Here is a 13,725-nt window from a genome sequence, read left to right as displayed (position 1 = left end):
GTCAATGACCGACCACATGGCAGTCTCCACAGATTATAATGGAGCAGAAAAATTCCTAGCACCTAGTGACGTCGTAGCCATTGTGAAGTCATGGGGGCAACAGGTTCCTCACACGTTTGTGGGGAGGGCAGTCATATGAAAGTACTCTATACCATATTATTACTGTATCTTTTCTGTGTTCAGATGTGTTTAGATACACAAATACTCTCAACTGGCTACAGTATTCAGTACAGTAACGTGCTGTACATGTTTGTAGCACAGAAGCAGCAACAGGCTAGACCGTAGAGTCCAGCTGTGAGCAGACTACACCATCCGTATTGCGTAAGTGCATTCTGTGGTGTTCGCACTGTGACAAAATCACCTAACACTCTCCTCAGAATGTATCCCCATCATGAAGTGACACATGACTGTTGCAAAATTTCAACTATTTCTGGGCTTGTTTGGAAAAATGAGCAGGTCGTTTAATTGAGGTAACAGGTTAACTGTTGTGGAATCTTCCAGTACAAATAAAACTGGATAGTGATGGAAATCTTAAAGATAACATATAAAAACATTTGATAAATTTAGAAAAAACAAGATCCATTTTTACAAGATCCATTTTAAATAGACATAAACATTAAATAAATCTAGAAACATTTAAAAAATCAATTTAAAGCAACACATTATGGGTAAATACTATGAAGAAAGGTTGGAAAGGAGTACTCTCTGTATTCTAAGCACTGTGGTATGTGACCTATAGTCATTGAAAAATGAAACTATCAAGATAATTCATCAACTCATGAATAAAGTTGGGCCCTGCAAGCTTACCTAGTTTTCCTGGGCACAGGTATTTATTAAAATAGCTGAGCTGGACGTTAAACCCAAGTCTGTTGGACTCCAAAGTCTGCATTCTTTCCTCTACAGAAGATAAGATTGCCTTATAAAACAGCAAGGATTTCTTGAAGACAACTTTTATAAATAAATAAAATAATCCGTTTCCCTCCCTAGCTCTCAGCTGATACATGCATTAGTCACCATTCTCTAGAGAAACAGAACCAATGGGAGATAGAAAGAGAGGGAGAGGGAGAGAGACAGAGAGGGAGAGAAAGAGAGAGAGAGAGAGAGAGAGAGAGAGAGAGAGAGAGAGAGAGAGAGAGAGAGAGAGAGAGAAAGAGAAAGAAAGAAAGAAAGAAAGAAAGAAAGAAAGAAAGAAAGAAAGAAGAAAGAAAGAAAGAAAGAAAGAAAGAAAGAAAGAAAGGAAGAAAGAAAGAAAGAAAGAAAGAAAGAAAGGAGGGAGGGAGGGAGGGAGGGAGGAGAAAGAAAGGAAAAGAGGGAAAGGAAAGGAGGAAAGAAGGGAGGGAGGGAGGAAAGAGCTTTTATATATTGGAGTTGCCTCATTTGAGTTAGGACCTGCTGTCTGCAATTGGGAGAACTAAGAAAGATGGTGGTGCAACTCAGTTCAAGTCCAAAGGCCTGAGAACCAAGGGAGTCTTCTATTTATACTCTTTATTCTTCTTTATCTGCAAAGTAAAAATCACTTAAAATGGATAAAAATGTAAAAAAGCAATGAGGAAGAATAAAAACAGCTATTTGAAGACACAGGAAACCAGAACAAAAACAACCAGATTTATTTAAAGTGATAGAAGGAGAAAGAAAAGTAAAATTATTTTAAATGAATAAATAGTGAGGTTAAAACCACCCCCATGTAAAGAAATAGATGAAAGTGGAAACCAAGAGCAGTAATGAATTTTATACAAAAATGTAATCCATTCAGGTAATTTGAACACCATTATCCATCCTTTCCTGATTCATTGCTAATCTTTTTGACAATTCTCAATGTGTAATACTTTTGGAAAGGAAAGAGTTAATTTTTAAGAGGAATGATAGTTTCAGCTAAATTTCATGTTATACTTACCTGTACTCTTCTATCTAATTCATCATATCAAAGTTTTAAATATTTATGCAAGTACGGAGAGAATTATTCTTGGTTGACATTCTTCCGAGGGCCAGATCCTGTATATTATAATAATATTTTAAACTGTTAATTTATAACATCACTGCCATCTGTTGGATCTGATCAGAATTAGACTTTTTAAGTTAATTCCAAGAATAAAAAGGGGCCAATGTTTTTCATTTCCCTTTTTCAACACTAGCTAAATTTTGGCTATTGGTAAACTATGAAAAGATTACAAAATATTATGGCTATTGACCAGATGTTTTTCAAAAGATACAGTGATTTTAGGAAATAAAACACAATGAATCAAATAAAAATATAAAAAATAATAACTATAATTATTTTAATACCTATAGATAAGTCAAAACTGCAGTTTTGCTACAGAAAATACACAGTCAAATCTATTATTTTCACACATATCATACTAACTCCTATTTTTTATCCTTATTCCATGTTATCTCCATGAAAAAATTGATGATTTTCCTAAATCTTACAGTCTTCTTATCTCAGTTTCTTGTATTTTTAATTTTTATGCCCCTTCTTGACTTCCCGTAACAACAGTGACTCGATAGAGCTCTGATGGCAGCAGGTATGGTGGTTACGTAAAGAAACGTGATTGACTGCTGGGCCCCTGCTGGCCTCCATGGCAGCAAAGTCACAGAGCTTCCCTCTAGGGACTGTCCTGCCACTGTGTGACGTGAGGTCAGGACCAAAACAAAGGGAGTGGGGAGACAGTAAGAAGTGTACCCCAAATGACCCCAGAAGGAGATAGAATACCCCCAAACTATATGGATGTGCTTTTGAGAGCTTTGGGAACTTTTTTGAATGCCCTCATTATATACGAATAACCTGTCGTTTTATATTATCAGTTTTAATATTCCTCTTCACTAACAAAACTGAAGCTTTAACTGAGTAATTTTAATACTTACTGGAATTATTCATGGAGCACCATGCCTAAGAAGGCCATGTAATTTGTAGAAAAAGTATTTAAAAGGCATGCACATACAGAACTTCACACAGCAAGTACGGCAAGAAAAGGCAGCACGTACTTACTCACAGCGACCCAAACTCTGGAAGACCTCTCAGTGTTGTCAGGGTGGGGCTGACCCTAAGTGACGTCTTAGAACGTTAAATCTCTCGAGTGTGTATGGAAAGCACTTTTCAGGCTTTTGTGCTTGTTTGTTTGTTTGTTTGTTTTCATTCCCACCCTATTTAATAGAGTTGGGGGAAGGTCATGTATCTGTTTATTTTTACTGCTTATTTTTATTTTTTCATTCTGTAGATTTAAGTATAGAATAATGCTATTCCTTAGAATTACCTATATTTTATTGTGCACGTAAAGCTGTAGTATAGTGAATTTGTAGTCATTTTGAAGGAAAAAAACTCACTTCTCTAAAGTTCGCAAAGTACTACAAATTTTACTTCCCCCCTGCACTCCTCGAGAGGAAGAGATAGGATATAGAGGTCTTTCTGGAAAAAGTCCAACCATTGTTAATATAACAGGACCGGTTTGTGCAACTTCAATGTGACCTGTGATCCAAGGAGAGTGGACTGGAATGTGCATGTGTGAACAATGATGACTTCACTGTAAGTGTCAATGGGGGTGGTAGACGCCAGTAGAGTGAACATGTGCACTGTGTGGCCATCACATTTGAAATGACTGAGGAAGCAGAGCAATGAATCTGCATAGAAGTTTCTGTTAAGCTTGAACATTCCTCTGCAGAAACTATTCAGATGATTCAGAAGGCCACAGCTATGGGCAACTGGTGATTGGCAGCTTCATCACAAAATGCACCCGCTCATGCATCAAGTCTCCTGTAGAGTTTTTTTGCAAAACATCAAATCACCCAGGTGACTCAGCTGCCCTACAACCAAGATTTGGTGCCCTGTGACTTCTGGCTTTTCTCAAAACTAAAATCACTCTTAAAAGGGAAGGGATTTCATACCATAGATGAGATTCAGGAAAATGGATGAGGCAGCTGATGGCGATTGGGAGAACTGTGTGAGGTCCCAAGGTGCCTACTTTGAAGGGGACTGAGGCGTCATTGTCCTGTGTACAATGTTTCTTGTATCTTTAATAAAGCAAACAAAATATAACCAGAGACATTGAAGTTAAGAACAATCTAACAATAGCCAGGGCGGGGGTGGGGGGTGGGGGCGGGGATAGTGGGAAGAGGGTATTACAGGAACTACTATAAAGGACACATGGACAAAACCAAGGGGGAGGGTGGAGAGGGGGGAGGGAGGTGGGTTCACCTGGGGTGGGGTAGAGGGATGGGGAGAAAAGGCATACAACTGTAATTGCATAACAATAAAAAAAATTTAAAAAAAAAAAAAAAAAAAAAGGGGACTAAATGGTAATGGAAAAAATTACAATAAAAAGTCTGCACTTTAAAAAAAATAAATAAATAAATAAAAAATAAATGTCTCTCTTTTTCATAGTGCATGGATGGATACTTTCTGGACAGATGTCATATACTATTGAGATAGCTAGAGAGGTGCACTGTAACTGTTTGAAAATAATTTTTTTTAATTCATTGGGGTGACATTGGTTCACAAAACCATACAAGTTTCGAGTGTACAACTCAATGGGACATCACCTACGCACTGCATCGCGCACCCATCACCTCAAGCAAGTCTCTTTCCGGCCCCCTTCTCCCCACCCTTTGCCTACCTCCGCCTACCCCTACACTGAAATTAAATTTCAATGTCTGTTCCAGATCACTCATCTTGGCCAATAGGCACAGATTCACTTAGAACAGGTAATCTTGTCACTTAGAATACTTTTGTATTAAAGAAACATTGACTTTAGAAATAATCCACAGCAATTTATAAAATTAAAATACAGTTTTATGAAAAGTGCAAACTCATACTATAGACTTGATGTATCAGTGGGATTTAATAATGCTACAGTTGTGTAGTTATTGTCTTTGTTGTGCAGGGTTTTTCACAGGGAAAGGTTTTCAGTTCCTTCTCCCTTCCATCAGAGAGAGGAACTGTGTTTTCATACTGACCCCTAGTGGCAGTTTGGGAGGAAGTTGCGGGAAAGGCAAAAAAGGTAATGGAAGAATTCCTCTGTATTTTAGTGAACCACACAACTTTAATTTGAAACAGTCTCCAAAGTGTCTAAAATAATATTTTAAAGCATTATTGAAAGATAGTGATCTGAAAAGAATTAATTGTGATGCTTTTAAAGAGATAGTACTCTACTGCTAAATGTGTGTTAATAGATGTTTGGGTTTGTCTTTGTTCTTTTTTAAGGTGTAGTCACTTTGAAATGTGTTGACACATTCATTGTTCTGGTGGCTGAATGTCTGCTGTGCTCTATAACCACGGAGGATAAATGTAATACACTTGAAAAACATAGACTAATGCTATTGTTATTGCAGTTACCCTAAAGGTAGATTTTTTGCTCTTTGTATAATAGGAAAGATTATTTTTGTTTTAAAATTCTTACTTATGTCATTGTATTGAAAGATGCTTTACACTTTGATTTAGAATGCTCACAATAGGAGCGTCCTGCAAGATAACTTGAGCTGGTTTCAAAATACTTCAGGGAGCTCAGGTTCATATTAAGGATGTTTCAAACTTTTGTATTAAGGATGATTGTTTCCATTACCATTTAGGGGACTAAATGATGATGGAAAAAATACAATAAAATATTTTTAAGAAGAACTTACATAAAGTGTACTTACTACTTTAAAAAGGCTTCTGGAATGAACAGGTAAAATGGATGGGCGCAGTCATCATGGTGGACTTGAGAGCTATCTCTGCATTCTTTCTATCCAAGTTCACTGAACGGACACTTTTCCATCTCTGCCTGATGGGATGTTGTTATAACATAAACTACTGCGGACTGAGAAAATCCTTCTGGATTTAAAGAAATACATAGAATGAAAAGCTGTATTTTGAAATAAAACCAGTTGACTCCACATCCCCATGTTGTGTAAGCTGATGCCTGCTTGCCCATCACAGTTTGAACTTTATTAGCTGCCAGTCTTGTGAGGCCAGATGAATCTCATGAAATGTTCAACTAGAAAATTATCCACGTGTTTTTATTTCCCAGGAAGCAGAGACTGACATTTACATAATGTTATTTTAAAGTTGCTGGTACCTCTTTTAGGTTTGTGTTACTGGAAATTAGTGATTTTCAGAGAAAATTAGCAGTTTGCCTATCTTTATATTTTGTGAATTTTCCCTCACTCTCTCAATTTGAAGCAGTACTTCAAAAATCTACCTAAGTTCCATTTTTGCTCACCCTTGGCCTTTTATATTAGCCTTTTCCCTAGATTAGTCTTCCCTCTGGAAACGGCCTTCGTTGCTCAATGACTACACCTGAATGGAAACACTTGGGTGGGATTCCTGAGGAAATCGCCCCAGCTCTAGCCCTGCAGATGCTGGAGATTTGGCTGTCTAGCTGAGAAGTTGTCTGAAAATGAAAATTTACACACACATGCAAGCTTAGAAATATGATCATATTTTCCCATGATCCAAGAAATTGTCACATGATACAAGGAAACAGAGGCGTGGCCTTTGCTCCAGGTCACAGAGTGGGGAGGGCAGTCACGCTGAGGCTCCAGGTTGCAGGGTGGGGAGGACACTCACTCTGAGGCTCCAGGTCACAGGGTGGGGAGGACACTCATGCTGAGGCTCCAGGTCACAGGGTGGGGAGGACACTCACGCTGAGGCTCCAGGTCACAGGGTGGGGAGGACACGCACGCTGAGGTGGTCTGTCCTGTGCATCTATTGGGAGCTTGCAGGAGTTGAAGCTCTTAATTTCCACCCTTGCAACTTTTATCTTTGTCTTCTGCTCGCTGTCTCCTTGACTGTGAACTTCTCCAAATCTTTCCCACCAAAATGTTTCCCTTTGCCTTCTTGATCTCTTTGAATTCCTCTAGACTGGAAGGACCAGGGTTCCTTGAACTCCAATAAGCACTTTGGAGGAGTGAATTTTTTTCTCCTCCTTTCCTTCCTACCGTCATTCTACTCTTTGCTTGTTCCTCTTCCCACTATTCCTCCTCTCTTCCTCTTCTTCCTCTTCCCTCTCTTATAAAGAGTAAGAAAAGGCAAAAAATATATTCAATGGCTAGTAAAATTTCCCATTATGCTATAAATCAAGTGGTCTGCCTTGTTTCTCATTCCTTGAGGAATGATGAAGTGAACCAGGTAGATTCTGGCCTTTTTTCCTTAGAAAATGCTCTACTTTTTAAGCTTAAGAAATTGATGATTGTAAAAAAAGATAATGCACTAATAGAACACTATGTTTTTAATCCTGTTTACATTGCTTCGTGAATAAGTTTTTAGTCTCTCTAAATTTTACCTTTCTTAACTATAAAACAAACAACAAAAAGTGAATCTTGAGTATCTGTTATATTTTGTGCCTCTGAGTGATTACCCTCTACCCAGTATCACTGAGTCGGGGACACAACTTCTACCAGGAACTAGACAGGGTCACACTTCACCACTGTCATCATTTTCTCCCTAAAGCTAAAGAACTTCCTGTGATCTTTGGCTTCTTTTGTAATTATTTCACCAATGCTTGGATTCTTCACGTGCTAGTCCCCATTTCAGGCGGTGAAGACGCGGTAGGGAACACGACAGAGGTTCCATGCAACTGCTTTCAGGAAACTCACATTTTAGTCAGGGAGACAAACAATACTTGAGAAGGTTTTAAGAGGTAGTTTCAGAAGTGCTGGCAGCGTAGATTAAATGCTGCAGCACGGGGTCGTAGAGAGGGCATACAGGACACCGGGGCTGCAAAGGGAGTCCGTCCTAGGCACCAGCACAGAGCTTGTCCAAGAAGGCCTCTCTGAAGACGTGATGTCAGAGCTGGTGAGAACGCCCGGTCCTGGCAAGAGCCAGGGGTTTTTCATTTGCTGTCACACTAGAGCATTCAGCGTTCTAATTATTTAGGTAAGAAAATCAACAATATGGCTGTATCCCTTGTCATCTACAGATATATAAATAGACTGATTTTCAGGCTAAACAGAAACATTTGGTAACAGCAAAAGCCATTTATGGTGAATATTATAACACCTTGACCATTATTCCTATTCCATCAGGAGACAAGTCAGCCATGTAAAATGAAGACAGTTGTTCCTTCCTCATGGCAGCTGGTTAATTATTGGCAGGCATGCCAGCTTTTGAAACAGAAGGTGGCGTGTATAGCAGTGAAGTACTGTGATTGAACAGATAGGTCAATAAGGATTCCATGTCACTTGTAAGAAAATTGCACTTGATTTCCCCAGACGAAAACCTGCGTGCTGTTCGCGGGGGTCGGCAGGTACTGGTCGCTCTGCAACTCGCGTTTCTCTCTTGAGAAACCACAATGTCTCAGCAACTGTAGCAGAAAAGCACATTCTGAACGTCTCAAAACCACGCCTACCAAAGTGAATCAGTATGAGAGAAACAATTTGGTTTCACATACTTTTAAATAATTTTTGCATTTTTAATTTTGCTATAGGATGGAAAACTTTGCGCATTTGTTTCTGTGGCTGGGTTTTACCTTAATAATGATGTCACTTAAAAACTCTTCATTTCAAGCATTTCCCTGCAACTAATTGTGATTCTCTCCCTTTTTTCTGATAAGTTTCTTTATTATTATTTTTAAAGAATTTATTTCTTTATTTTTAGGGAGAGGAGAAGGGAGGGAGAAAGAGAGGGAGAGAAATGTCGATGTGAGAGAGAAACACTGATTATCGATTGGTTGCCTCTTGTACACACACCTTGATCGGGGATGGAACCCACAACCCAGGCCTGTGTCCTGACCGGGAATAGAACTGGTGACCTTTCACCTTGCAGGACAACGCCCAGACCACCGAGCCACACCTGTCAGGGCCTGATAAGCTTCTTTAAATACTATTTCTTAAAAAGGAGAAAATCCTCCTGGCTGCTTTCGTCAGTCCTGGAGTTCAGCCAGAGGTCAGGGGCACAGACCAAAGTCTTCTGCTGCTGCGGGGCTGCAGTGGGGTCACGGTGGTTTTGGAGTCTGGAATCGATCAATTTAAGGAACACACTGGACATCTGGGATCATTACCTTTGTTGAAAAACTGGCTGGAACAAGAGTCAGGAATCCTGTTCACAGCATTCCAAATCTGGCCGGGATAACCAGGAAACCTGTTTCTCATCATGGCCGGTGTCCCACCCCCGCACACCTGTACAGAGGCCCTGGGAGCCCGCAAGGCTCAAACACGCCAACCCTGAGGGGCTGCTGCACACGCACCTCTCCGACCACCTGCAGCGTGTCTGCTGCCACGTGAAAAGTCCTGCTGGGGGCGGTGGTTGCAATCACTGTTAACAAACAAGGTTCTGATTGCCAATATCACCATCTGTTCCGTCAGGTCCCACACATGGCCGTGTATGTGGGCCCCGTTAAACAGATTTCTGTGCTGCCCAAGGTCACCCTTGATTCACAGAACCAGTCTTTGCAGAGGCATTAAATGGGAACCTCAAAACTGCAGCAAGGATCAGATTCTGAAAGGTACCCAATGGTGTCATCTGATGACGCAACCAAAATAAACAGAGTCAGCAGTGTCTGCAAAGACAAAATACAGCCATCCCTTGATATATAAAATGGACAGATCCCTCAACAGTTCTCCAAAGTGCAAGACTGCATTTATAAAACTGCATTTAAAAGTTACATCATGGTATAACTGCAGAAGCATCAGGTGGGGAAGAAATACCCCAATTTCAACAGCAGCTGTTAATGATACAAAGGGGGATCCCAATTTTGTTGGGTCTCTTCCTTCTTGCAAACTCCAAGTTGAGCTGAGTACTGTTCCCTCACCCCTTCTCAACACCCACAGAGGTTTTCTTCATCACTCCCTTTGAGGTGATCCAAGTCAATTAAAACATATTGACCTGTCAGCACAGGGGATATAAATAAGACTCAAACACTGCCTCTAAGAAGCAGGTGCAGGTGCAGACAGAGCACAGAGGAGGGAGTGATTAACAAGGAGGGGGAGTGATGGTCACAGGTAGCTTCACAGAGGAAAGGGTGGCTGAGCAGGGTTTGAGGGGCCGACTCCAGTGCCTCAGGCACAGGTGCAGGAGGTGTAGGGAAGGGTGTTTTGGACGAAGGGAACGTGAATGCAAAGCAGATATGAAATCACACAGTTTTCAGTGAACCATAGGTAGACGCCATTGTGTAATTGAATTTTTTCTTAATAATATTCTTGTGCCCAGGCTGTAAGTGCTTTCTTATTGTGGGGCTTAGGCACTCATTAAAAACTATGTGCTGAATTCCTTTCTGTAACAAGTGCTGTAAAATAATATTTCAAGATTGCTGCTATTCTCTGTGAACATTTGTGCCAAACATCTTTTTTAAAACAAAAATATATGTATATCTGTTCAGCAAATAAATGCTCTGAGATCGTGTGAAAAAGACACCTAACCTAGTTTTGAGGTCAGAAATGTTTCCTTGAGACATTTGTGTGGAACCTTGACAGATGAATGGGAATATTCCCGAAGGAAGAGTGTCAGGAAGTGGGAACAGCATACGGGGATGCCCTGAGGTGAGACAGAGTCCCGCCAGTCCTAGGGGCCCAGAGCACTAGCAACCAGAGGGGTGGCAGGGAGCGCGGGAGGTGAGGGGGGCAGGCTCGGCCCACGCAGGGCCTGGAGGCCACGTGAGGTGTCAGGAGCTTCATCTGAGCGATGGGAGCCATGACAGCTCTAAGCAGGAGCAACGTGATTCTATGGATTCTTTTAAAAGGTCACATGGACATGGACAGCAGCGTGGTGATTGGGGTGAGATATAAGGGGACTAAATCATAGTGGAAAAAATACAATAAAATTTTTTTAAAAGATTACTTTAGCTTTAAGATGGAGAAAGGATTGGAGAGGAAGAAGAGAGAACTATCAGGACAATATTTATACTAATTCACAAGAGAGTAGGGTGGATTGGATTCCATGAGAGACATAGAGATGGAGAAAAGAGAGATCTGAGAAATACGGAGGTGGAAAGTAGTCGGGACTTGGTAACAGGTGGAATATACCTGACATGTCACACGACTTCTCTTTACACATATCAAATGATATAAACAGATGCTTTTGAACATTTGCTATTTTGAATTTAGCTTGATTCTTTTTTCAATTTACATATAAAAATCTTATTGAACTGCACCTGGATGGAGACTTATGGTAGTGAATATCAGAAAATATTTTCAGATTATTGTGATGACATATGGCCCTGTGATTCTGGGTGTTGTAACCAAGCGCTGTGACTTCTGCCCCATTCACTCAGATAACGCTGCACCGTCTAGGAGACTGAAATGTGCTCTACAACACACATGTATGGCTTCCATGTGTGTGTATAAGACAGGGAGAAATAAAACAGAATGTCTTGGGTTTGAAAGACACAAAATTAATGCAATTCTTTTTTTTTTAAAGTACAAATTCTCCACTCTGCTCTGCCCTCTGCTTGCAAGCCATGTTGGGTTGGGTCCTCCCGTTCCTTCAGTGTATTCTCTGCTTCTGAGTTTTTTGGTTAGCAAAGCTCTACATCCCACCCATGCGCTCACACCTGCACGCCCGGGGTCTCTGTCAAGCCTGGTAGGGGATAAGGTGTCTGCCTCAGCTCCCCTTCTATAAGAATTTCTCTACGGCCCCCACGCTGTATCGCGGGTCCCTTGGGTGTCCTGTTCTCCACGGGCTCCCTTTCCCTGGAAATTGTTATATGCGAGATGCGAGATCGAAGGTTCTCGTTCTAGGAACTGACGGACTCAGACTCTTAAGAGATTTATAGATGGTTTATTGGCCAAACAAGCTTTACCTGCGCAGGGGCGGACTCTCCCAAAGTGACCGGAGTCACGGTGCTCCGTAGAGCTGCAAATGAGAGCCGCGCCTAACGCTTACAGACTAGGGTTTTTATGCAAGAGCAAGCAAGCAACTTATCCAGAAGCTGATCTCTGCGGTTAGCGATTGGCCCAAATTTAGCAACGCGGCACACTCAGGCGCAGTTAAAAAAAAACTTAGTTTCCCTCTATTTTGCTGACCTCCTCTCCTGTCAGTCCTTGTTATCTAAGTCCTAGCAATGCACTTATGGGGAAGTCCCTTTGCTCGTCCTCTTTGTGGGTTTCCTGGAGGGTGTTGGCCCAAACACACATTCTGCTTTTCTGCTTATGTTGGTAGCTTGGATTCTACAGAAATCACACAGCTTCCCACGTAAGGGCCGGCCACCTCCTTCCGGGGCCTCCGCCAATTTTCGATAACGTTTCTCCCTGAATCTTTCCCGGATGGCATTGGGGAGATCCCCTCGGCTCCACTGTAACACAGAGTGTTGACGGCGCGCTGTCCCTGCTCCCTCCAGAGGTTTTCAGCCTCGGGCCTGCCTCTTCCCACTGTGCTGTTTCTGGAGCCCGCACCTGCCAGGCCTTCTCGCACTGCCCCGGTAGCTCGCGTCCTGAGCTGATCTGCTGCCTCCCCGACTCTGTGCAACCAGCAGTGCTGGGCTGGGCAGCGGTGGCGGTCCGCCTGGAAAGCCGGGACCACCGGAGCCCAGGTGCCCAGCAGGCGAGCGGGCTTCTGCAGACTTCTGTGCACTCCGCACGCTCTCCTCCGCTAACGTTCTCTCTCTCGGAAGCTTTCACACTCTCCCCGCTCTGTGTTCTGACTTCAAATCCGGTCCTCGTCTGAGAGCAGATGAACGGAGCTGCCCGCTCCTCTGCCTGAGCCAGCTCTCTTATACACTATAGTGTGGCTAAGAAGTTTCCAGATTATTTTAAGGCTACTTTTTTTTTTAAATAACCTCTACATCAAGACAAATTAAAGAGACAAGTCCCTAAAAACATAAGCAACCCCCGAGAAGCGGGCAGCAGACAGCCCAGGAAGGACCAACCACTCACAATTTCTCTCCTGCTCTACAACATCTGTCTGTGTACCTCACCCAGAATAAATTGGCTAGACATAGGTCCCCACCCATTTGGTCCCTCCATTCAGTCTCACTGTGTATCACAGTCAGAGAGCGGCCCCGGCACATGGAAAGATTGATAGATGCACCAGTGCTGAAAACCTGTGGAACAGCTTTTCTCCAAAGACATTATCAATCTTTGCTGATACAATGAGGTGGGACTGCCTGAAAAACGTCACTTCCTAGCAGGACCTACACAGAATTTTAAATCTACAGGATCTTGAGGAACAAGGAAATGCACCACATTTTATCGGCTCCTATCACAGTATTCCACATTTTTTCAGCCTCCTATCTAAGCACTTCTTTGCAAGAGTTGCATATTTCACCTGCAACCAAGGTGGGTCTTACAACTAAGGATTTCCCCCCACCCCCTCCCTCTTCACTCTTGGTTGATCTCGTGTTTTCACCCACAGGCTCTGGCTGGTGAAAGTGGCATCAGCTGCCCCCTGGTTCGAGGGGATTATGGAAGAGCGTGGAATGAAGTTAGGCTGATGAACGAATCTCAGAAGGGAGTGATTGGGGGTCACCGTCCTGAAGTATACATTGTTGACCTCATGTTCCATCCAGGTGGACTGATGAAGCTAAAAAGTAAAGAAGCAGATCTTTACAGATTTCTCTAAAACTATCAGATAAAACAAAAGGGCTCAAACAAGAAATTTACTCTATAGATTTTCTATGAAGTTCACCCATTACTTTTATTTACTTAAATAAAGGTATTTGAAACTTTGTGTGGAAATGAGTAAATGGATTGACATGGTTGCACTTCTGAATCCAGGCTTTGGCAAAAGTTTAGCCTGATTAGATCATAGTGTGCTTACTGCCCCTCGTGAAAAGCTTATTATTGTCAAAATTAGTCCACCGCAGGTTTCCTAAGGACCATCTC

The 13,725-nt window shown here is 42.0% G+C and overlaps 1 pseudogene; it reads left to right on the top strand.

Annotated features, from left to right (window-relative positions):
* Positions 1-13,462, top strand: part of LOC128780764 (armadillo repeat-containing protein 3-like) — a 57,800-nt pseudogene extending 44,338 nt beyond the window's left edge.
* Positions 13,463-13,725: the final 263 nt, after the last annotated feature.

This window comes from Desmodus rotundus, chromosome 4, assembly GCF_022682495.2.
Source record: "Desmodus rotundus isolate HL8 chromosome 4, HLdesRot8A.1, whole genome shotgun sequence".
Lineage (NCBI taxonomy): Eukaryota > Metazoa > Chordata > Mammalia > Chiroptera > Phyllostomidae > Desmodus > Desmodus rotundus.
This window is presented reverse-complemented; position numbering and strand designations above follow the sequence as displayed.